Genomic DNA, 23,616 nt, shown 5'->3' on the forward strand with positions numbered 1-23,616 from the left:
ATTAACCCAGAATCTCAGGGAAAACCAGCAAGACCCTCAGAATCTCAGGGGAAACCAGCAAGACCCTCAGAATCTCAGGGGGAACCAGCAAGACCTTCAGCCCACAGCGATTGCCAACAGCATAGAAGAGAGGGGTGACCAGTTACACGATCAAATAGATCAGATACGCACAGACCTCTACAACATAAAAAACTTCCTAGCAGTAACAAATGGCCTGCTCCTGACGCTTGTGGAGAATTTCAAACAAGTAAAAAGAGCCACAGATCAGTCCTTGGACTCAGAGGCTAGAATCCACATACCACCCAAAAAGAACTCACGCAAAAGAAAACTGGAACCCAAGATGAAGAAAACTAAAAATATCAAAAAATTTAAGCCGTCCAAAAAAACCCAACACATCGTTAAAAAACAGTGGCAGAAACTCTTCAACTTATTATCATCACCTCCTATATCCACAAAAAAAATCAAAGCTCAAGGCACCAAAGAGTTCGACAAGGGAGACTCGCCAAAGACCAAACCCCTCCCTATATGTGAAAATAATTCCCCAAGTACATTCAAAGAAATAAGCCCCCCCACAGCTGTTCTCCCCCTGTGTTCGCCCAGCCTGACAAAAGCAACCAAACTACAGCTGGATGTTCCTGTCTTGAATCCACCCAGGACCCCTGTAGCAACTGCAAACAGAAGTAAGTCGGGGATCTCCAATATAGATGGGAACCCGCGGGAACTCCAAGCCCGCAGTAGAAAGAAAGAATGGATCTTGGTCCTAAGCCCGGAAAAGATGGTATTCACGAACTATCCAAAACTACTGGGTCCTCGCACAGGGACAGACCGCGTGAAGCACCTGCTGACTATTATAAACAACATTCTACCTGGGGCAGTTAAAGCAACTGACATAGACAGTACTGACTACCTATATCAAGATGGACATTCAGTCCGTGCCTTGATCACTTTCACAGATCATAATCTGGTCAACTTCATCTTTAGAACAAGAAATCTATTTTTAAAGAAAGGAATAGATTTATTAAGAATCTTTGAAAACAGAGCCCCGCTAACCTCCCTACTGGCGGCCAAAGGGGTAGGGAGACCAGGAACAGAGGTACAAAATGATAGAGTGCACATGCAACAAAACCAGCAAAACCAGAGCCTAGTGCACCAGCAGGAAAACATAGCTCCTACTGAGACTCAACTTCATCTGAACGACAGAGAGGACTCCCTTTCCATAGAAGAACATGCCTTAATAAATTGGTTCTGGTCTCTGCAGATGCCAGCCCAAAAGGAAATCTTGGTCAGACTGGACATCCTGAGAAGCAGACTGACCAAAAAGGAGGTCCATGTTGAGACCACGGAAGGCTCACACATACAACCTATATCCCCCAAGTGCCTAGTGGTCAAGAGGACAGTAGGAGGTGCCTTTAAATGTGTAGATTCGGAAGTCCAATCGCAGCCCCCGCTGGTGTATGGTAAGGCAAAACCCAAACAGACTGTCACATCCCCGAGTACCTGGTTCAACTATCTAAAACTCTCCCCAAATGAATTAGCAACTCCACCAAGTCCAAACCACCCCCTTAAGTCCCCAAGAGCTATGGATAATCATTCCCTTATGCAGCAGATGCCTATCGACAAACTTAATGGGAGTGTTTTTTTAGATGTAAAGGGGTCACTGGACACCGTGGACCCAACAAATTTACACCATGGAGGGACAGAGAATTAAAGCTGCTGTCCTGGAACATTGCAGGATGGCGCGCTAAGAAAAACAATCAACAACTTGCAATGTTCCTTAAGCGATTCGATATCATCCTCCTGCAGGAGACCTGGCACAGCGACCCCATTCTGTTCAATGGGTATTCTTGTCACTCCCTATTTGTTACTCCATCTGTGAGGGGAGGTAGGCCTAGTGGAGGTTTAGCTAGCCTTATCTCCACAGAGCTTGAACATTCCTTAAAAGCCCTCCCAAACTGCAATTCACTCGCCACGGCAGTCCTACTCAAATTCAAGAGAGATGCACTGGTAGTGGTCAATGTCTATCTGCCCCCCTGCCAAAAAAAAATCTATAGTGAAAGCTAACTGGGCAGAGTTAGAGGCATTTCTAGAGTCCATAGAATCTTCCCACCCTTCTACACCGATTATAATTGGGGGGGATTTCAACGCCCGTATGGGAATTGATGACAACAATCTTTATAGCCAATATAATCAGATTCAGGACCCTGAAAGTCCAACCGAAGCAGGCGTTTCACGACTTTCTAAAGACAATAAATGCAACTTCTCAGGGCTATGTCTAGCCCAGGTCGCAAAAAGAAGGGAGCTGATAATAAACGGTAGTAAGGAAGAGGATCGCCCAGGGGAGTATACCCATTTTTCAAAGATGGGAGGAAGTGTGATAGACTATATTCTGATATCAAGATTCGCCTATAACTCTGTGTCAAAGTTTCAAGTGGGACATAACACCGAAAGTGACCATCTCCCACTAATTCTAGCGCTCAGTGGCCCATCGTTTAACAAACCCACGGCTAACCTTTACTACACCCCCATCGTTAATCTGGGATCACTGGCCCCCAGAAGAATTAAATGGACCCCTATGCTCAATACAGAGCTAACTCATCTCCTCCATTCGGAAGACGTGAAGACCATCTACACAGCCATTGTATCAGCTAATACCGGGGGAAAGGCCATGGACTCGTTCAACGAGTTATTAGCAAGACTAAAGACCTTTCTAACAACTGAGATACTTAATTCTGTTACAAAGCGGGCAAAGGATCAAGAGAGATGGTTTGATTTGGAGTGTAGACAAGCAAGGAAACGTCTGAGATCAACCTATCGGAACTACAGAAACACCGGAGCACCCTTGCTATTTATGGCTTACATCGATTTAAGACGAAACTATAAACAGCTATTAAAGGCAAAAAAACAAAAAGCTGAGAGATTGGCCTGGTGTAACTTAGTGAAGGCCTCGAATGAGAAAGATTCAACCTCCTTCAGGCGTACCATTAGGGGGCTCCTGGGCCAAGAGCAGATTGGTCCCACATGTACTGTAGAACCCCAGGAGTGGATGAAATATTTCCAAACCCTCTTCTTCCATCGGCTGGGTGAGGACTGCAGGGCCTGCTCCCTCCCAGGGCCTTCTCCAACTGGCCCAGGGGGCGTGGCCCAGGCCCTTTCTCCCGGCTATAAAGGGACTCCTGCTGCAGGGAAGCCTCGGACCATCGGCTGGGTGAGGACTGCAGGGCCTGCTCCCTTCCAGGGCCTTCTCCAACTGGCCCAGGGGGCGTGGCCCAGGCCCTTTCTCCCAGCTATAAAGGGACTCCTGCTGCAGGGAAGCCTCGGACCATCGGCTGGGTGAGGACTGCAGGGCCTGCTCCCTTCCAGGGCCTTCTCCAACTGGCCCAGGGGGCGTGGCCCAGGCCCTTTCTCCCGGCTATAAAGGGACTCCTGCTGCGGGGAGGCCTCGGACCATCGGCTGGGTGAGGACTGCAGGGCCTGCTCCCTTCCAGGGCCTTCTCCAACTGGCCCAGGGGGCGTGGCCCAGGCCCTTTATCCCGGCTATAAAGGGACTCCTGCTGCAGGGAAGCCTCGGACCATCGGCTGGGTGAGGACTGCAGGGCCTGCTCCCTTCCAGGGCCTTCTCCAACTGGCCCAGGGGGCGTGGCCCAGGCCCTTTCTCCCAGCTATAAAGGGACTCCTGCTGCAGGGAAGCCTCGGACCATCGGCTGGGTGAGGACTGCAGGGCCTGCTCCCTTCCAGGGCCTTCTCCAACTGGCCCAGGGGGCGTGGCCCAGGCCCTTTCTCCCGGCTATAAAGGGACTCCTGCTGCAGGGAAGCCTCGGACCATCGGCTGGGTGAGGACTGCAGGGCCTGCTCCCTTCCAGGGCCTTCTCCAACTGGCCCAGGGGGCGTGGCCCAGGCCCTTATTTGGAACAAACTTTTGGGGAAGCTGGGAAGTGTTCTGCAATTGCTTCCCTGTTCCAATGTGTTTTAAAATGTCCTCAAGCAGTCGGTGGCAATTTAAATTTGTATTTCTTTTTTTCCTTTTTTCTCTTGCTGGGGGTGGGTGGGTGTAATGGATATTTGGTTGGGGATTAATTTTAGTGTAATTGTTCCCTTCCAGGGCCTTCTCCAACTGGCCCAGGGGGCGTGGCCCAGGCCCTTTCTCCCAGCTATAAAGGGACTCCTGCTGCAGGGAAGCCTCGGACCATCGGCTGGGTGAGGACTGCAGGGCCTGCTCCCTTCCAGGGCCTTCTCCAACTGGCCCAGGGGGCGTGGCCCAGGCCCTTTCTCCCGGCTATAAAGGGACTCCTGCTGCAGGGAAGCCTCGGACCATCGGCTGGGTGAGGACTGCAGGGCCTGCTCCCTTCCAGGGCCTTCTCCAACTGGCCCAGGGGGCGTGGCCCAGGCCCTTATTTGGAACAAACTTTTGGGGAAGCTGGGAAGTGTTCTGCAATTGCTTCCCTGTTCCAATGTGTTTTAAAATGTCCTCAAGCAGTCGGTGGCAATTTAAATTTGTATTTCTTTTTTTCCTTTTTTCTCTTGCTGGGGGTGGGTGGGTGTAATGGATATTTGGTTGGGGATTAATTTTAGTGTAATTGTTCTGTTTTTGTTTTCTGTTGTTTTATTGGTTCTGTATAGTTTGTGTTTTGTTTTTAAGGGGTGGGATCAGGGCTGCCTGGGAGTGAGGCCCCAGCCAACACGATGGCTGGGACAAGTTCCACAGGGCGGGAAGCACTGGGACATCCGATCTCGGTGATCATGGGCAGGAGGCGGAGTTACGCTAAGACCAGACCATGTCATTACCGAGGAGGCAGGTTTAGTCGTTGTTTGAAGACTATCCCTGCCTCCGGGTCTGGCCTTGACCAGATGGATACTGGAATCAACAGGGGAAACCCACATAACCTGAAGGTGTTGCTGTGTAATGCCAGGTCAATGGTGAATAAAACCACTGCCATCCACGACCTGATTGTGGATGGAGGATTTGACCTGGCTTGTGTGACAGAGACCTGGTTGAATGAGACAGATGGGCCTGTCCTTGCTGCCGCCTGCCCACCAGGTTTCTCTTACGCACAGCAACCCAGGTCATGTGGGCGGGGAGGGGGGGTTGCAGTGATTTTTAGGAAGTCATTAGTCTGCACCAGGCGTCCTACTGGGAAGACCCAGTTTTCTGAGTGCATGTTCTGGAAGTTGGGCAATAGGGGCAGTACAGGATTCCTTTTGGTGTACCGACCTCCCCGCTGCACCAAGGATTCCCTGTCCGAGCTGCTTCAGGTCGTGGCGGATGTTCTCCTGGAGACACCTAGTTTGGTTGTCCTGGGGGATTTTAACATCCACGCCGACACGACCTTACAAGGGGCCGCTCGGGACTTCGTGGAAAGCATGGCCTCCATGGGGCTGTCCCTGAATAAGTTGGGCCCAACTCATAGTCATGGACATGCCTTAGACCTGGTATTCACCTCTAGCGACGTGGGTGATCTGACACTAAGTAAAAATGAAACCAAAGAAGTGCCATGGTCAGATCACTTCCTGGTGCAACTGGACTTCTCCGCGACCCTTCCCCTCTGCAGGGAGGTGGGACCAATTCGGATGGTCCGCCCCCGCCACTTAATGGATCCAAATGGTTTCCAGAGAGTGGTAGGGGATGCTTTATCCCATGTTGATGGCCTTTCAGCTGATTCCCTGGTGGCCCGCTGGAATGCGGAGTTAACCAGGGCTATCGACTGTCTGGCTCCGAAGCGCCCTCTCCGATTGCATGGAGCCCGGACAGCCCCGTGGTTTTCTTCGGAGCTGAGGGCGATGAAACAATCGCTGAGACGGCTAGAGCGTCGGTGGCAGAAAACTCACTCCGAATCTGACCGGACACAGGTTAGAGCTCAACGTCGAGCCTACCAAGTGGCGATAGCGACGGCGAAGAAGACTTTCTTCACCGCCTCTATTGCATCTGCAGAAAATAGTAGCAGGAGACTCTTTCAGGTGGTCCGCAACTTAACGGAACCACCTTTACCATCGGGGCCTTGTAAAGACCCCAAGATCTCCTGCAACGATTTTGCAACGTTTTTTGCAGATAAAATCACTCATATTCGGAAGGAGCTAGACACCACCGTGGGAGCAGGGCTGGGGCGGGAGAGTGCTAGAGCCCTGCCTGGTCAAGTTGCATGGAATCAATTTCAATCCGTTACCCCCGAGGATGTGGACAGGCTGCTTGGACGAGTGAAACCAACCACCTGTCTCCTTGATCCTTGCCCATCCTGGCTTATAAAAGCTAGCCGGGAAGGGCTGGGCGATGGGCTCTGCGGGGTGGTGAATGCTTCCCTCTGTGAGGGAACATTCCCAGATCCGCTGAAAGAGGCGGTCATTAAACCGCTTCTTAAAAAACCATCTTTAGACCCGGCCAGTATGGCCAACTATCGCCCAGTCTCAAATCTTCCATTCTTGGGCAAGGTGATTGAGCGTGTGGTTGCTGAACAACTCCAGGCACGCCTGGAGGATGCGGACCATTTGGATCCCTTCCAATCAGGGTTCAGGCCTCATCATGGGACTGAAACTGCCTTGGTCGCACTGGTTGATGATCTCCGGCGAGCTAGGGACAAAGGTGAGAGTTGTTTCCTAGTTCTGCTGGATCTCTCAGCGGCCTTTGATACAATCGACCATAACATCCTTCTGGACCGTCTAGAGGGGTTGGGAGCTGGGGGCACTGTTATACAGTGGTTTCGCTCCTTTCTCCTGGGCCGTGTTCAGAAAGTGGTGGTGGGGGATGAGTGTTCAGACCCTTGGGCCCTCACTTGTGGGGTGCCTCAGGGTTCCGTCCTCTCCCCCATGCTTTTTAACATCTATATGAAGCCGCTGGGAGAGATCATCAGGGGGTTTGGACTGGGTGTCCATCAATATGCAGATGATACCCAGCTCTACCTTTCTTTCAAATCAGAACCAGGGAAGGCGGTGAAGGTCCTGTGTGAGTGCCTGGAGGCGGTTGGAGGATGGATGGCGGCTAATGGATTGAAGTTGAATCCTGACAAGACAGAAGTACTGTTTTTGGGGGACAGGGGGCGGGCTGGTGTGGAGCACTCCCTGGTCCTGAATGGGGTAACTGTGCCCCTGAAGGACCAGGTGCGTAGCCTGGGAGTCATTTTGGACTCACAGCTGTCCATGGAGGCACAGGTCAATTCTGTATCCAGGGCAGCTGTCTACCAACTCCACCTGGTACGCAGGCTGAGACCCTACCTGCCCGCTGACTGTCTGGCCAGAGTGGTGCATGCTCTAGTTATCTCCCGCTTGGACTACTGCAATGCGCTCTACGTGGGGCTACCTTTGAAGGTGACTCGGAAACTACAACTAATCCAGAATGCGGCAGCTAGACTGGTGACTGGGGGCGGCCGCCGAGACCACATAACACCGGTCTTGAAAGACCTACATTGGCTCCCAGTACGTTTCCGAGCACAATTCAAAGTGTTGGTGTTGACCTTTAAAGCCCTAAACGGCTTCGGCCCAGTATACCTGAAGGAGCGTCTCCACCCCCATCGTTCTGCCCGGACACTGAGGTCCAGCGCCGAGGGCCTTCTGGCGGCTCCCTCATTGCGAGAAGCGAAGCTACAGGGAACCAGGCAGAGGGCCTTTTCGGTGGTGGCGCCCGCCCTGTGGAATGCCCTCCCATCGGATGTCAAGGTGATGGAAAACTACCTGACATTCAGAAAACATCTTAAGGCGGCCCTATTCAGGGAAGCTTTTAATGTATGATATTTTAATGTTTTTTTGGTTTCTGTGGAAGCCGCCCAGAGTGGCTGGGGAAACCCAGCCAGATGGGCGGGGTACAAATAATAAATTATTATTATTATTATTATTATTATTATTCTTCGACGACAAAGCTCAGAACAATGATCCAAGTGCCTACTCTGAGAATTTACCATATTGGCCTCCTGTCTCCATAGAGGAGGTGGGGAACCTAATTGCCCAACTGAAAAACAACAAAGCCCTGGGCATAGACCACATTCCAGCAGAGCTCATGAAGAACAACATCAGTTGGTGGGCTCCTTTAATGGCGTCAATATTCACATACATCAATTCAACAGGCATAATCCCTGGCTGCTGGACAGAGGCAGTAATCATCCCAATCTACAAAAAGGGTCCTATGGCAGATCCAGCGAGCTATAGACCCATTAGCCTCCTTACTATCCCCAGCAAATTGTATGCCAAACACCTCCACATCAAACTAATTGACTGGATGGAAACGGAGGCAGTTCTGGCAGAGGAGCAAGCCGGCTTCAGACAGGGCAGAACAACAATAGACCATTGTTTCGTTTTAGCATATCTCATTGATAAATACGCCAATAAAACACGTGGGATTCTATACGCAGCATTTATTGACCTGAAGGCGGCCTTTGACTCGATCTCACGAGTCAAACTTTGGGCTAAACTCAATGTTACCAACATTGATAAAAGATTACTATTCTTGATAAAAAGCCTATATAAAGACTCCAAGTTATATGTAAGAACCTCAGTAAATGGACAACTAATTGGCCCTGTACCAGCCACCAAAGGAGTCAAGCAGGGCTGTATTTTAGCACCGGCCTTATTCAACTTATATATAAATGACATGGTCAAATACCTAACATCCCCGGAGTTTCATGCCCCCAAACTGGCCGAAAAACCAATTTCAGTACTCCTCTATGCGGACGACGCGGTTCTCTTATCACGAACTAAAGTAGGCCTCAAAAGGCTACTAAGAGAATTCTCAGCCTACTGCAGGAGAGATCAATTGGTGGTTAATCACCAAAAAACCAAAGTGATGGTCTTCGCTAGGAGACACAGACATCATAGATGGGAGATGGACAATCAGCCAATAGAACAGGTCAAAATTTTCAAATACCTAGGAGTGGTTTTCCAGTCAACAGGGGCCTGGGAGGCCCATCATAAATATGCTAGGGAAAAAGCATCTCAAAGCACCAAAATACTGTCTCGCTTTTACTTTACGAAAGGGGGCAGACATATCCCAGCAGCTCTGGAGGTCTTTCAAGCAAAACCCTTGGCGCAATTACTCTACGGGGCCCAAATCTGGACAGGAAATCATTGCCGCACACTTGAAACGGTCCAGTCTAAATTCTTAAGACAGATTCTAGCCGTTCCACCATGCGCACCAAATGCGGCCCTACGGCTGGAGACTGGCCTCCTCTCCGTCGAAACCCGAACCTGGTTAAGAACATTTAACTATTGGCTTCGCTTAAATTTAAACCCATCCGGACTACTACCTCTAGTAGCACGAGATGCACATAGAAGTCGGTGGTCCAAAGTAGTGCATCAAAAACTACTTATATGTGGCCTCCAAGCACAGCATCTCCTGAAAATGGGTCTCCCCAAGGCAAAAACTATTATTGATCAGCGCATGAAGGATATTGAGCAGCAAAATAATCTGGCCTATATTAAGAAATTTAGTGCTTGGTACGCTTATCTGCCCCCCTCCCACTTTGATTTTCGGGCACCTTATTTGTCTACCTTAACCATTCCAAAACTCAGACGGGCCTTCACACTGGCCAGACTAAATATGTTACCCTCGGCTGTTCTTGAGGGTAGATATCAAGGAACTTCATTTGAGAACCGGCTCTGCACCTGTGGAGCTGGCTGCGTGGAGACTGTGTCACACGTCCTCTTGTCTTGCTCCCTATATAAAGATCTCAGGGACGAGACCATCGCGCCGCTCCTGTCTGCCATCCCGGGCCACTCTTGCGAAGCCAAGCTGTTCTCACTCCTGGCCGACCAGAACGGCTCGACAACAGAGAAGGTTGCCAAATTTGTCGAGAGAGCAATAAGATTGAGAGCTGCTACCTGAGTGACATTAGCGTCGTCGCCCAGATTCCTCTCCTAGGATTTTACTATTATTATCGTTATGTTTTGCTACTATTATTTTGTCGTCCCCTAAAATGTATTTTATATAATTGACTTTTTAGTTTTATTCTTTGTGTGTCGTATTGTTGTTTTATTCCTATGGCCGATGGCTGACGCAAATAAAGATTCTTATCTATCTAGAAGACACATGTTGAATGCCTTTGGAAACCTCTGAAGATATTGTCACCAGATTTGTTTGTTTGCTTTTAATAAAAAAATTTATTGGTTTTACAACATTTTTTAAACAATACAAACAAATAAAAAGACAAACAAACATGTATAATTTCATAACCTTTTTTTCATAACCCTCGTTTCTCGGACTCCCCCATACCTCCCCTTTCTGCATCCCAATTTCCAAAATTATTTCAGCAACTTCTAAATAGTTTTATCAAATAAATGTCCTCTTAGTCTTTTCTTCAACTTAATCTTATGTCACTGTAATCCCTTTTTCTTTCTCAACACCTCGACATTTTAGCATTCATCAATTTTATAATAGTTCTTAAGATAAACTTTGAATTTCTTCCAATCCTCTTCCACCGTCTCTTTCCTCTGATCACGGATTCTGCCAGTCATCTCAGCCAGTGTCATATAGTCCATCACTTTCATCTGCCATTCTTCCAAGGTGGGTAGATCTTGTGTCTTCCAATACTTTGCGATAAGTATTCTTGCTGCTGTCGTAGCATACATAAAGAAAGTTCTATCTTTCTTTAACACCAATTGTCACCAGATTTGGCACACTGGTTCATGAGATGGAGGAGCTGGTTTTTATTTACATTTAAAAAGTTCTGGATGCCATTTTGATGAAAGACTCCACTGCTTTGGACACCTCTGAAGATACAGTCACCCAATTTGCCATGATGCCCCCCAAGGTGGAATAGTAGGCATTTATTTCTAAAACACAAAAGTCAAAAAAGTGCATATGTGGTGGAAATGTCTAGATGTTAAATCAATATGGTTTGAGGTATATATAGCTACATACAATCCCTGAAAACCTCAACATTCCCTAAACCTATGAACGTCCCTCTCCTACCAATTTGTTGTTTAGAAATCGGTAACGAGATTGTTTGAACGTTTTCAAGAAGACGAGAGAGAGAGAGAGAATGAATATATAAGTTGGAAGAAACATAAATGCACATCATGTATACAAAAGGAAAAAATCCATAAATATAGAGTTTATAATGAATGCCTGTGTAGGGGACACACACACACACACACACACACACACACAAGCATTAACATCCAATAGTAAGGAAAATACAAGTAACATACCAAATAATTTGTTAGCAACCTTACTCCCTGCCCCCATTCTCAAAATAAGAAAACACAAGGCATCCAAACACCTGGAGGGCATGATGCTGGCAACTATTGCTACTGTATGGATTTCTTATTTCCCTCCAGCAAGCTTTTAAATCAAATTTTGTACCACCGATCATTGAACTGAAGTGTGTCCACAATGTTATTGTTGCAGAGATGGTCACGGGTGGAATGGACTCAGATATAGCTCATACAAAACAGGCCCCCGTCACTTCAGTGTTACACTTTGGGTTCATTTTCTTTCCAGTCAATGCCCACTGGACTCTCTATTTATGCAGTTAATGGGGACAGAAAGCTTCTGTACACATGCCAGTAAGGGGATAAAGCAAGCAAGTTGTCCCGTCTTGGCATGAGGGAGTGGAAATCATTGTTCCTCCTTTGAAGAACCCAGAGTTTTACTGTGGCGCACAGAACCCTCCTGATTCCAATATGTCCCCCATGCTTCCAATCCTGCTGCTTGTTATCTGTGCTTTTCTCTGCCTTCCACATTAAGGTAAGTGCCTTCTCCCAGGGCTGAAAGAAGGCTGTTCACTCAAGGTATCATAGACAAAAGCAGTTTAAAAAGAGAAAGGGGACAATAGTAACTCCGAGAGACAATGTGAGGGTCAATTCACACCATCATTTCAATACAAAGGAAAGCATGAGGAAACATCAGGGGAGGTTCTGAAAGCGTGGTCTTACTTAGGGGGGCAAGGGGGCAGCAGGGGTGCTGGAGGTGTAAATGACTTTCAGACTTTGAAAAGCTGACATCAAGTTCATCCATTATGTTGAATTAATTAATTTAAATAGTTTTTATTGGATTTTGAGGGTGGAAAGTGCTATTAATTATTCGTGTCGTAAACTGTGCTATGGTGCTATTATCTTCTTTGGTGGAAGGTCTGTTCTGAATAATGCATTTTAAAGTGATGGGGACATTGCGGATGAGTTTATGGATGGTGGGGATGGCCCCAAACAAGTTTGTGAAACAGTGCCATAGTGCATGCTCTAATGGATTTATGTGCATCAAGTGAAAAGTCTGCCTGTAGTAATGCATGCAGTGGTGATGCTTGCACCAGCAGTAGCACATAAGGGAAGCATGCTGCAGGTGGTGGCAACACTGGAACTGCTGGGGAGGAGATGGTTTGGGGCAAGGAGGCAGGGAGGTCAAGGAGCTGGTGGTGACGCCTGAGGGTGGTCGTGCACTTCCAGGCTGCAAAAGTAACTGAGCACTCACTGCAACCTTGACCCACCATGTCCCAGTCCCAGTGAGTGCCACATGCATGATCCAAAGACCTTTCACTTGTGTTGTAAAAGTTGCATTACTTATAGAATGAGAGAGGGACACCATTCCACTGTCAAACAGCTCTTACCATCAGACGTTTCCCCCTTGATGTTTAGTCAGAGTCTCCTTTCTTATAACTTGAAGACATTGGTTTGAATCCTACCCTCCAGAGCAGGAGAAAACAGTTTGTTTCCCCATTTCCTTGTGACATCTCTTAAGACATTGGAAGATGGCTCAGTCTCAGTCTCGTCTCAGTCTCCTCTTTTCCAGGCTAACAAGCTCCTTCAAACGCTCCTCGTAAGGCTTGGGTTCCCATTCAGTGATAATCTAATCTTAAAGGGCACCAAATAGTTGATATTTTGCATCCATTCAGCCAGCATTATCCCTAATTTAAGGATTCTGCAGTGCATGGTCGTATGGAGAACTGCAGTGACTTCAAAGAATAGATTATTGCACACCTAGATATGTATAGGTGCAGCCAAAATCTACCTCTGCAGTGCCTTTCTGCTCCACAGTTGCAGGCCTTGTGCATTTGTGAAACACTGGAGAAAACTTGTATTGACCCCATCGTACATGCAATCACATTAACATGGCCTTTTGTGTTTTATCAATATCCTCATATGCATCTATAGCACAGGTAAGCAGGCAGACAAGGTGGCAAATGAAGTATAGGTCATGAAAGTTGTGGCAATGCTTAATAGATGACTCAGTTTCACTCCAGAAATCACATCTCCAAAATCTGAAAATAATATGAATGTTTTTGATGCTTTGTTGAAATTGTTTTATTGTTTATATTAATTACATTTGGATCTCATCATTCATCTGATGATTATAAAGCACTTAAAAGCCACTATGGCATGGACGCAGGATAAATAGATGATAGATTGCTAGATTGCTAGATCGCTGGATAATAGAGATAGATATAGATGATAGATAGATAGATATAGATGATAGATAGATTAGATAGATAGATAGATAGATAGATGATAGATAGATGATAGATATAGATAGATAGATAGATAGATAGATAGATAGATAGATGATAGATAGATAGATAGATGATAGATAGATGATAGATAGATGATAGATAGATGATAGATAGATGATTGATAGATAGATAGATAGATGATAGATAGATAGACAGATAGATGATAGATAGATAGATAGATGATAGATAGATAGATAGATAATCATCATCATCTTGCTCTGCTGTAGCTGTATTTGTGTGTAGCAGTTGCCTTTAATTTTTTTCAAAAAACACATTGAAAACTCTATATCAAATAAACAGAAGAAGAGAATATAGAAAAAGGTGACCATAAGCAGAAGATGCTATACATGCTTCAATTTGCAGTCATTCTTCAGGTTGTTTTTAGTTCCTGTCTACAGATCCTCATTGCAGAAGTCTCTGTCATCACAGCAGATATGTCGAGCCTCAGCTCCATCAATATCGGTGCGGGTGTTGCAAACTACAGATTTCTTTGGCTTGCAGCCTAGAATTTTCTGCTGAACTTTCCCATCTATTATGGTGACAGGCAGAATGAAAGTAGAGAGAGAAAAGGAGAAGACATTTATATTTATGCTATCTGGACACAGAGGCTACTACACCTCACATCTACAGTTTACAACAAATGAAGTCCTCTCCTGGGTCTTCATTCTCCCCACTTGTGAGTGTGGTGAAACTATCAGCCATGCTAATTACAGTATCCAGGCTGTGCCACAGTTGTGAATAAGTTGGCACACTGGCAGGGCTTTTTTCAGCAGTAACACCTTTGGGCCCATAGTACTTCTGACTCATGAGAAGACTGTCCTTGGAGCACAAAGGGGACATCCTCTGTGGGCTCTGAAAAGGGTTTTTTCATGAGCTGGAGGTGCAGCGGGGCTTTGATGAGGCTTTTCAGCTTCCTGGCTAACAGCTGATGCGCAAGAAGAAGCCTCCCTGAGCGTCACTCTGCAAGCCGCTCTGTACCTGTGGCTCGCATGCGCCAGCCAGAGAGGCAAGGCTGCATGCAGGAGGGACAGTTGCGGCTTGCAGAGCTGACATGCAGGGAGGCTTCTTCCCTGCACGTCTGCTCTGCCCATCCCCTCACAGCCCTGCCTCTCCAGCTCGTACATGTAAGCAGGAGGGACAAGGCTGCGTCCCCGGACTATTTTTGTGGGAAAAGCTGCACTGCACACCAGTATGATGAACAAGCATGCAGAGCAAATGGTTTGCATACGGAAGGTCTCCAGTTAAAATAGATCAGGTAGAGGGTGATCTGATGGACACTCAGGAGTTGCTCTTAGCTAGTGCCCAATAATGGATCATTGCTCAGTTTTGTGCCTATCCTTGAGTTTAGGCATGGTCAACTTGTTGTAGACTTCAGCTCCCACTGGCCCCAGCCAGCTTGGTCAATAGCAAAGGCCAGTAGGAACTGTAGTACAACAAATCTGGAGCCTCACCTTTTCTCCATCTTTGCTTTAGGCCATGGGGGCTCTTCCGGAATGCAGGACGTTAGACATACTTACGGTTTCCACCAGAGGGGAAAAAACTTCAAAAAGAGAAAGGACTGTAATAATATGGAATTTCTGCAGCAAGAAATATCAATGAAATTTTCATGGCCAGCATCATGTCCCTGATTGCCATGTTAGTATAGCACCATAGGTTTCCTTATAAAGGTAGTCCTGTGATATATTATACCACCCTTCATAATTATATGCAATGGGGAAATGTAGAACTCTTACCTTTGGTCACTGTGTAGGCATGGCACACTTGTGTTTTAGGTTTTGCCGAGCATGTAGCTGCTGGAGGGCGACATGGACTCCCTTCAGATGGGGCCATGCAAAGTCGACATGTCAATGCATCTGCATCAAAAGGGAGAAACTCAAGGTTATCAGAATGCCAGTCTTGAACCTCAGGTGATAATAAATGGGTAATCAATGGATAAGAACACAAGAAGAGCCTGTTAGTTCAGGCCAATGGCCCAGCTGGTCCAGCACCCTGTTCTCACAGAGGCCCATCAGACCCCTTTGGGAAGTTCACAAGTAGGACCTGAGCTCAATAGCACTTCAGCCACTGGTGAATCCCCTAGCATTTGGAGACATATTGCCTCTGATTGTGGAGGTAGAAGCTGCCATGGAGTCCCTTTCAGACTCTAAGATACCAGCCTAGAACCTCAAGTGTAATCTATGTAGAAGAACCTCAGAAGATCAGGAGAGTGGCCCATTGAGTTCAGCATCCTCTTCTCACAGTGCCTGACCAGATGTCCACAAGTAGGACTTGAGCTCCACAGCACTTTCTTCACTTGTGATTGCCAGCAACTGGTAATCAAAGGTTTATTGCTTCCATCTGAAAAACTGTCTCCCAGCACTGGGGAAAGGAACTTACCTCCAGGAGGAAGGAAGAGGCTAACACAGATACCAAGGAGCAGCATTTGAACCATGAGGGACATCTTGCCACAGCAGAGCTCTTGGTTACAGAAGAGGCAATGGTGATCTCCACTCACTTCTACTGGGGCGGACAAGCAGCTTCCTTTTATCCATTTGATGATGTGTTTGCCCAGATACGCTTAAGTGCACTCCATCCCTATCAGATACAGAGGGTCTCATGGGCAATGGCTTGCAAAATAACAATTGCACATTGTAATGATCACATTCCAGTGAGGCATGAAGTCAACATATGTACAGATCAGTGCTTAAGATTGTAGTCACCAGTTGCAAATCCAGGAAGCTAGGAGGCATTGAAGCAAATATCTTCAGTAGTCTATGCCAGGCACATCCAACTCCCAAAAGACTGTGATCTACTCCCAGTATAAAAGATCTGACAGTGATCTACCCATTGTCATTGGAGGGAGGAGGAGTGTGCGTGGGGTGGGTGGGTTGCCCAGAGTTGTTGAGCTTTTTGGGGGGAGGATTGCACAGAGTTTTTTTAGCTTTTCCCTTGTAACATTTTGAACACGATAAGGATCCCGTGATCTACCAGGATCAGCCGGGGTCACGATCTACTGGCTGGACATCCCTGGCCTATGCAATTCCACAGAAAGAATCAAAAGCAGCTAGTGAGGCCAACTTTGAAACACCTGTGGTGTTTTCCCTATGTTCAGATCTATGCTATACATTGACAGTACTCTTATACTACTTTGGGTTTGAGAATCATCGAAACTGTAGCTAGTTAAGAGTGCTGGGAATTATAGCACTGTGAGGTCAACACCCTTAAGAAACTACAGTTCTTGGGGAAGCCATGGCTGTTTAAGTGGTGTAAGAGTTCTTTAAATGTATGGTGTTTCTGCAAGCTCTGTTAAATGAGAGAAAAACATCGTATTGCTCTTGGGTCTGCCCAATACATCATCTCTGGCTGTCCACAGTCATGAAATGGGCAGCCAACAAGGGTTGTGTTTATCATTGTTTTTAAAGGGAATATGTCTGTAACTAATATTTATAAAAGTTAGCTATCCAGTATTGCGATCTCCGAAATTTCATTCCCTTTCAACAACTTTATTTATTTCGTTATTGCTTCATTTATGAATTGCTTCCCATGAGGCATCCCATGGAGATTTACCATTGCAAATTGCTTCATTTTGCAATGTCAAGAGGGTAGACCAAACAGTACCAAGCTACACTGCTTGGGACCTCACAGAAGATTCCATTGCCCAATTTGGCATGGTGATTCCTGGGACTAAGGAAGGGGTTTTGTTCTATAATTGGAAACCATTGGACTCCGTTTTAAATGAAGATGGTGAGCTGAACCTTCCAAAACTGCTCTGATTGTAAAACAATCTGATATGGAACTAATGTTGGGCTAGCGCCAGGTGTCAAAGAATCTTAAAATGTGAGAGTTGTAGGGAACCACATGGATCATTTGGTCCAACTCCCTGCAGTGCAGGAATCTTTTGCCTAATGTGGAGCTCGCATCCATGACCCTGAGATTAATATTAAGAATTCCGTCATTTAATATGGCTGCCGGAACCAGCCAGCAGGGTCTGCTCTGACTCAACGAAAATGAATTGGCTGCAGTCAGGGCCCTGACATACTTCTGGTGAGCCGCAGCCACGAAAAAGGAGCGCGAGGCTACCCTCCGGGGGATCTCGAACAACACGGGGGTCCAGAGGCGTCATGAAGGCTCCGTGAACCTCGAAACCCCAGGAGGATTATCCTGGGGGACAGAGTACCCGGCGGTGCTGCTTGTGCTCTCCTGTTTTTTAGTTTTTAACAGGATTTGAGCTGCAACACGAGGGTAAGCAACAAATCCTGTGCTGTGAAGCCTCAGGCTCTGAGTGAAAGCGGTGAGCCTCCAACAGCAGTTAAGAAGCTGGGATACAAATAAGGCAACGAAAGCAACAACAAATAGAAATCTGGCCAAGAAATTTGGCTAAGAAAACCAGCAGAATAAGAAGACGTGGGGAGAAAGGAGAAGGAGTCCACTGCAGCGGTAAGAGTAAAACACAAAAGTCAAAAAAGTGCATATGTGGTGGAAATGTCTAGATGTTAAATCAATATGGTTTGAGGTATATATAGCTACATACAATCCCTGAAAACCTCAACATTCCCTAAACCTATGAACGTCCCTCTCCTACCAATTTGTTGTTTAGAAATAGGTAACGAGATTGTTTGAACGTTTTCAAGAAGACGAGAGAGAGAGAGAGAATGAATATATAAGTTGGAAGAAACATAAATGCACATCATGTATACAAAAGGAAAAAATCCATAAATATAGAGTTTATAATGAATGCCTGTGTAGGGGACACACACACACACACACACACACACACAAGCATTAACATCCAATAGTAAGGAAAATACAAGTAACATACCAAATAATTTGTTAGCAACCTTACTCCCTGCCCCCATTCTCAAAATAAGAAAACACAAGGCATCCAAACACCTGGAGGGCATGATGCTGGCAACTATTGCTACTGTATGGATTTCTTATTTCCCTCCAGCAAGCTTTTAAATCAAATTTTGTACCACTGATCATTTAACTGAAGTGTGTCCACAATGTTATTGTTGCAGAGATGGTCACGGGTGGAATGGACTCAGATATAGCTCATACAAAACAGGCCCCCGTCACTTCAGTGTTACACTTTGGGTTCATTTTCTTTCCAGTCAATGCCCACTGGACTCTCTATTTATGCAGTTAATGGGGACAGAATGCTTCTGTACACATGCCAGTAAGGGGATAAAGCAAGCAAGTTGTCCCGTCTTGGCATGAGGGAGTGGAAATCATTGTTCCTCCTTTGAAGAACCCAGAGTTTTACTGTGGCGCACAGAACCCTCCTGATTCCAATATGTCCCCAGGGTTCCGCTCCTGCTGCTTGTTATCTGTGCTTTTCTCTGCCTTCCACATGAAGGTAAGTGCCTTCTCCCAGGGCTGAAAGAAGGCTGTTCACTCAAGGTATCATAGACAAAAGCAGTTTAAAAAGAGAAAGGGGACAATAGTAACTCTGAGAGACAATGTGAGGGTCAATTCACACCATCATTTCAATACAAGGAAAGCATGAGGAAACATCAGGGGAGGTTCTGAAAGCGTGGTCTTACTTAGGGGGCAAGGGGGCAGCAGGGGTGCTGGAGGTGTAAATGACTTTCAGACTTTGAAAAGCTGACATCAAGTTCATCCATTATGTTGAATTAATTAATTTAAATAGTTTTTATTGGATTTTGAGGGGGGAAAGTGCTATTAATTATTTGTGTCGTAAACTGTATGGTGCTATTATCTTCTTTGGTGGAAGGTCTGTTCTGAATAATGCATTTTAAAGTGATGGGGACATTGCGGATGAGTTTATGGATGGTGGGGATGGCCCCAAACAAGTTTGTGAAACAGTGCCATAGTGCATGCTCTGATGGATTTATGTGCATCAAGTGAAAAGTCTGCCTGTAGTAATGCATGCAGTGGTAATGCTTGCACCAGCAGTAGCACATAAGGGAAGCATGCTGCAGGTGGTGGCAGCACTGGAACTGCTGGGGAGGAGATGGTTTGGGGCAAGGAGGCAGGGAGGTCAAGGAGCTGGTGGTGATGCCTGAGGGTGGTCGTGCACTTCCAGGCTACAACAGTAACTGAGCACTCACTGCAACCTTGACCCACCATGTCCCAGTCCCAGTGAGTGCCACATGCATGATCCAAAGACCTTTCACTTGTGTTGTAAAAGTTGCATTACTTATAGAATGAGAGAGGGACACCATTCCACTGTCAAACAGCTCTTACCATCAGACGTTTCCCCCTTGATGTTTAGTCAGAGTCTCCTTTCTTATAACTTGAAGACATTGGTTTGAATCCTACCCTCCAGAGCAGGAGAAAACAGTTTGTTTCCCCATTTCCATGTGACATCTCTTAAGACATTGGAAGATGGCTCAGTCTCAGTCTCGTCTCAGTCTCCTCTTTTCCAGGCTAACAAGCTCCTTCAAACGCTCCTCGTAAGGCTTGGGTTCCCATTCAGTGATAATCTAATCTTAAAGGGCACCAAATAGTTGATATTTTGCATCCATTCAGCCAGCATTATCCCTAATTTAAGGATTCTGCAGTGCATGGTCGTATGGAGAACTGCAGTGACTTCAAAGAATAGATTATTGCACACCTAGATATGTATAGGTGCAGCCAAAATCTACCTCTGCAGTGCCTTTCTGCTCCACAGTTGCAGGCCTTGTGCATTTGTGAAACACTGGAGAAAACTTGTATTGACCCCATCGTACATGCAATCACATTAACATGGCCTTTTGTGTTTTATCAATATCCTCATATGCATCTATAGCACAGGTAAGCAGGCAGACAAGGTGGCAAATGAAGTATAGGTCATGAAAGTTGTGGCAATGCTTAATAGATGACTCAGTTTCACTCCAGAAATCACATCTCCAAAATCTGAAAATAATATGAATGTTTTTGATGCTTTGTTGAAATTGTTTTATTGTTTATATTAATTACATTTGGATCTCATCATTCATCTGATGATTATAAAGCACTTAAAAGCCACTATGGCATGGACGCAGGATAAATAGATGATAGATTGCTAGATTGCTAGATCGCTAGATAATAGAGATAGATATAGATGATAGATAGATAGATGATAGATAGATAGATGATAGATAGATAGATAGATAGATAGATAGATGATAGATAGATAGATAGATAGATATAGATAGATGATAGATAGATAGATAGATGATAGATAGATAGATAGATGATAGATAGATAGATAGATAATCATCATCATCTTGCTCTGCTGTAGCTGTATTTGTGTGTAGCAGTTGCCTTTAATTTTTTTCAAAAAAACACATTGAAAACTCTATATCAAATAAACAGAAGAAGAGAATATAGAAAAAGGTGACCATAAGCAGAAGATGCTATACATGCTTCAATTTGCAGTCATTCTTCAGGTTGTTTTTAGTTCCTGTCTACAGATCCTCATTGCAGAAGTCTCTGTCATCACAGCAGATATGTCGAGCCTCAGCTCCATCAATATCGGTGCGGGTGTTGCAAACTACAGATTTCTTTGGCTTGCAGCCTAGAATTTTCTGCTGAACTTTCCCATCTATTATGGTGACAGGCAGAATGAAAGTAGAGAGAGAAAAGGAGAAGACATTTATATTTATGCTATCTGGACACAGAGGCTACTACACCTCACATCTACAGTTTACAACAAATGAAGTCCTCTCCTGGGTCTTCATTCTCCCCACTTGTGAGTGTGGTGAAACTATCAGCCATGCTAATTACAGTATCCAGGCTGTGCCACAGTTGTGAATAAGTTGGCACACTGGCAGGGCTTTTTTCAGCAGTAACACCTTTGGGCCCATAGTACTTCTGACTCATGAGAAGACTGTCCTTGGAGCACAAAGGGGACATCCTCTGTGGGCTCTGAAAAGGGTTTTTTCATGAGCTGGAGGTGCAGCGGGGCTTTGATGAGGCTTTTCAGCTTCCTGGCTAACAGCTGATGCGCAAGAGGAAGCCTCCCTGAGCGTCACTCTGCAAGCCGCTCTGTACCTGTGGCTCGCATGCGCCAGCCAGAGAGGCAAGGCTGCATGCAGGAGGGACAGTTGCGGCTTGCAGAGCTGACATGCAGGGAGGCTTCTTCCCTGCACGTCTGCTCTGCCCATCCCCTCACAGCCCTGCCTCTCCAGCTCGTACATGTAAGCAGGAGGGACAAGGCTGCGTCCCCGGACTATTTTTGTGGGAAAAGCTGCACTGCACACCAGTATGATGAACAAGCATGCAGAGCAAATGGTTTGCATACGGAAGGTCTCCAGTTAAAATAGATCAGGTAGAGGGTGATCTGATGGACACTCAGGAGTTGCTCTTAGCTAGTGCCCAATAATGGATCATTGCTCAGTTTTGTGCCTATCCTTGAGTTTAGGCATGGTCAACTTGTTGTAGACTTCAGCTCCCACTGGCCCCAGCCAGCTTGGTCAATTGCAAAGGCCAGTAGGAACTGTAGTACAACAAATCTGGAGCCTCACCTTTTCTCCATCTTTGCTTTAGGCCATGGGGGCTCTTCCGGAATGCAGGACGTTAGACATACTTACGGTTTCCACCAGAGGGGAAAAAACTTCAAAAAGAGAAAGGACTGTAATAATATGGAATTTCTGCAGCAAGAAATATCGATGAAATTTTCATGGCCAGCATCATGTTCCTGATTGCCATGTAAGTATAGCAACATAGGTTTCCTTATGAAGGTATTTCTGTGATATATTATACCACCCTTCATGATTATATGCAATGGAGAAATGTAGAACTCTTACCTTTGGTCACTGTGTAGGCATGGCACACTTGTGTTTTAGGTTTTGCCGAGCATGTAGCTGCTGGAGGGCGACATGGACTCCCTTCAGATGGGGCCATGCAAAGTCGACATGTCAATGCATCTGCATCAAAAGGGAGAACCTCAAGGTTATCAGAATACCAGTCTTGAAACTCAGGTGATAATAAATGGGTAATGTATAAGAACACAAGAAGAGCCTGTTAGTTCAGGCCAATGGCCCAGCTGGTCCAGCACCCTGTTCTCACAGAGGCCCAACAGACCCCTTTGGGAAGTTCACAAGTAGGACGTGAGCTCAATAGCACTTCAGCCACTGGTGAATCCCCTGCTATTAGGAGACATATTGCCTCTGACAGTGGAGGTAAAAAATGCTATAGAGCCCCTTTCAGACTCTAAGATACCAGCCTTGAACCTCAAGTGTAATCTATGTAGAAGAACCTCAGAAGATCAGCATCCTCTTCCCACAGTGCCTGACCAGATGCCCACAAGTAGGACCTGAGCTCCACAGCACTTTCTTCACTTGTGATTGCCAGCAACTGGTAATCAAAGGTTTATTGCTTCCATCTGAAAAACTGTCTCCCAGCACTGGGGAAGGGAACTTACCTCCAGAAGGAAGGAAGAGGCTAACACAGATACCAAGGAGCAGCATTTGAACCATGAGGGACATCTTGCCACAGCAGAGCTCTTGGTTACAGAGGAGGCAATGGTGATCTCCACTCACTTCTACTGGGGCGGACAAGCAGCTTCCTTTTATCCATTTGATGATGTGCTTGTCCAGATACGCTTAAGTGCACTCCATCCCTATCAGATACAGAGGGTCACATGGGCAATGGCTTGCAAAATAACAATTGCACATTGTAATGATCACATTCTAGTGAGCATGAAGCCATCAACATATGTACAGATCAGGGATTAAGATTGTAGTCACCAGTTGCAAATCCAGGAAGTTAGGAAGCATTCAAGCAAATATCTTCAGTAGTCTATGCCAGGCTTGTCCAACTCCTAAAAGACTGTGATCTACTCCCAGTATAAAAAAACTGGCAGTGATCTACCCATTGTCATTGGAGGGAGGAGGACCGTGTGTGGGGTGGGTGGATTGCCCAGAGTTGTTGAGCTTTTTGGGGGGAGGATTGAACAGAGTTTTTTTAGCTTTTCCCTTGTAACATTTTGAACACGATAAGGATCCCGTGATCTACCAGGATCAGCCGGGGTCACGATCTACTGGCTGGACATCCCTGGCCTATGCAATTCCACAGGAAGAATCAAAAGCAGCTAGCGAGGCCAACTTTGAAACACCTGTGGTTGTAGAATGGGTTTTCCCTATGTTCAGATCTATGCTATACATTGACAGCACTCTTATACTACTTTGGGTTTCAGAATCCTCGAAACTGTAGCTAGTTAAGAGTGCTGGGAATTATAGCACTATGAGGTCAACTACAGTTCTTGGGGACTTCCGGGTTGGCGCGATCGGCT

General features: G+C 46.1%; 3 long non-coding RNA genes across 3 annotated transcripts in view; all 3 read right to left on the reverse strand.

The window, feature by feature from the left end:
- The window catches only part of LOC309529790, a 56,000-nt gene that overhangs the window by 1,510 nt on the left and 30,874 nt on the right, over positions 1-23,616 (reverse strand). The gene's annotated exons all lie outside the window — the stretch shown is intronic.
- LOC309529726 lies at positions 13,587-15,958 on the reverse strand. The gene is made up of 3 exons (XR_014218381.1): positions 15,795-15,958; positions 15,152-15,271; positions 13,587-13,947 (listed from the first exon to the last, which is right to left on the reverse strand). It is a non-coding gene; the product is annotated as an uncharacterized lncRNA (long non-coding RNA).
- On the reverse strand, positions 20,500-22,931 carry LOC309529310. The gene is made up of 3 exons (XR_014218159.1): positions 22,747-22,931; positions 22,130-22,249; positions 20,500-20,925 (listed from the first exon to the last, which is right to left on the reverse strand). It is a non-coding gene; the product is annotated as an uncharacterized lncRNA (long non-coding RNA).

This window comes from Podarcis vaucheri (assembly GCF_965113315.1).
Source record: "Podarcis vaucheri genome assembly, chromosome: 3".
In the NCBI taxonomy this organism is placed as follows: domain Eukaryota; kingdom Metazoa; phylum Chordata; class Lepidosauria; order Squamata; family Lacertidae; genus Podarcis; species Podarcis vaucheri.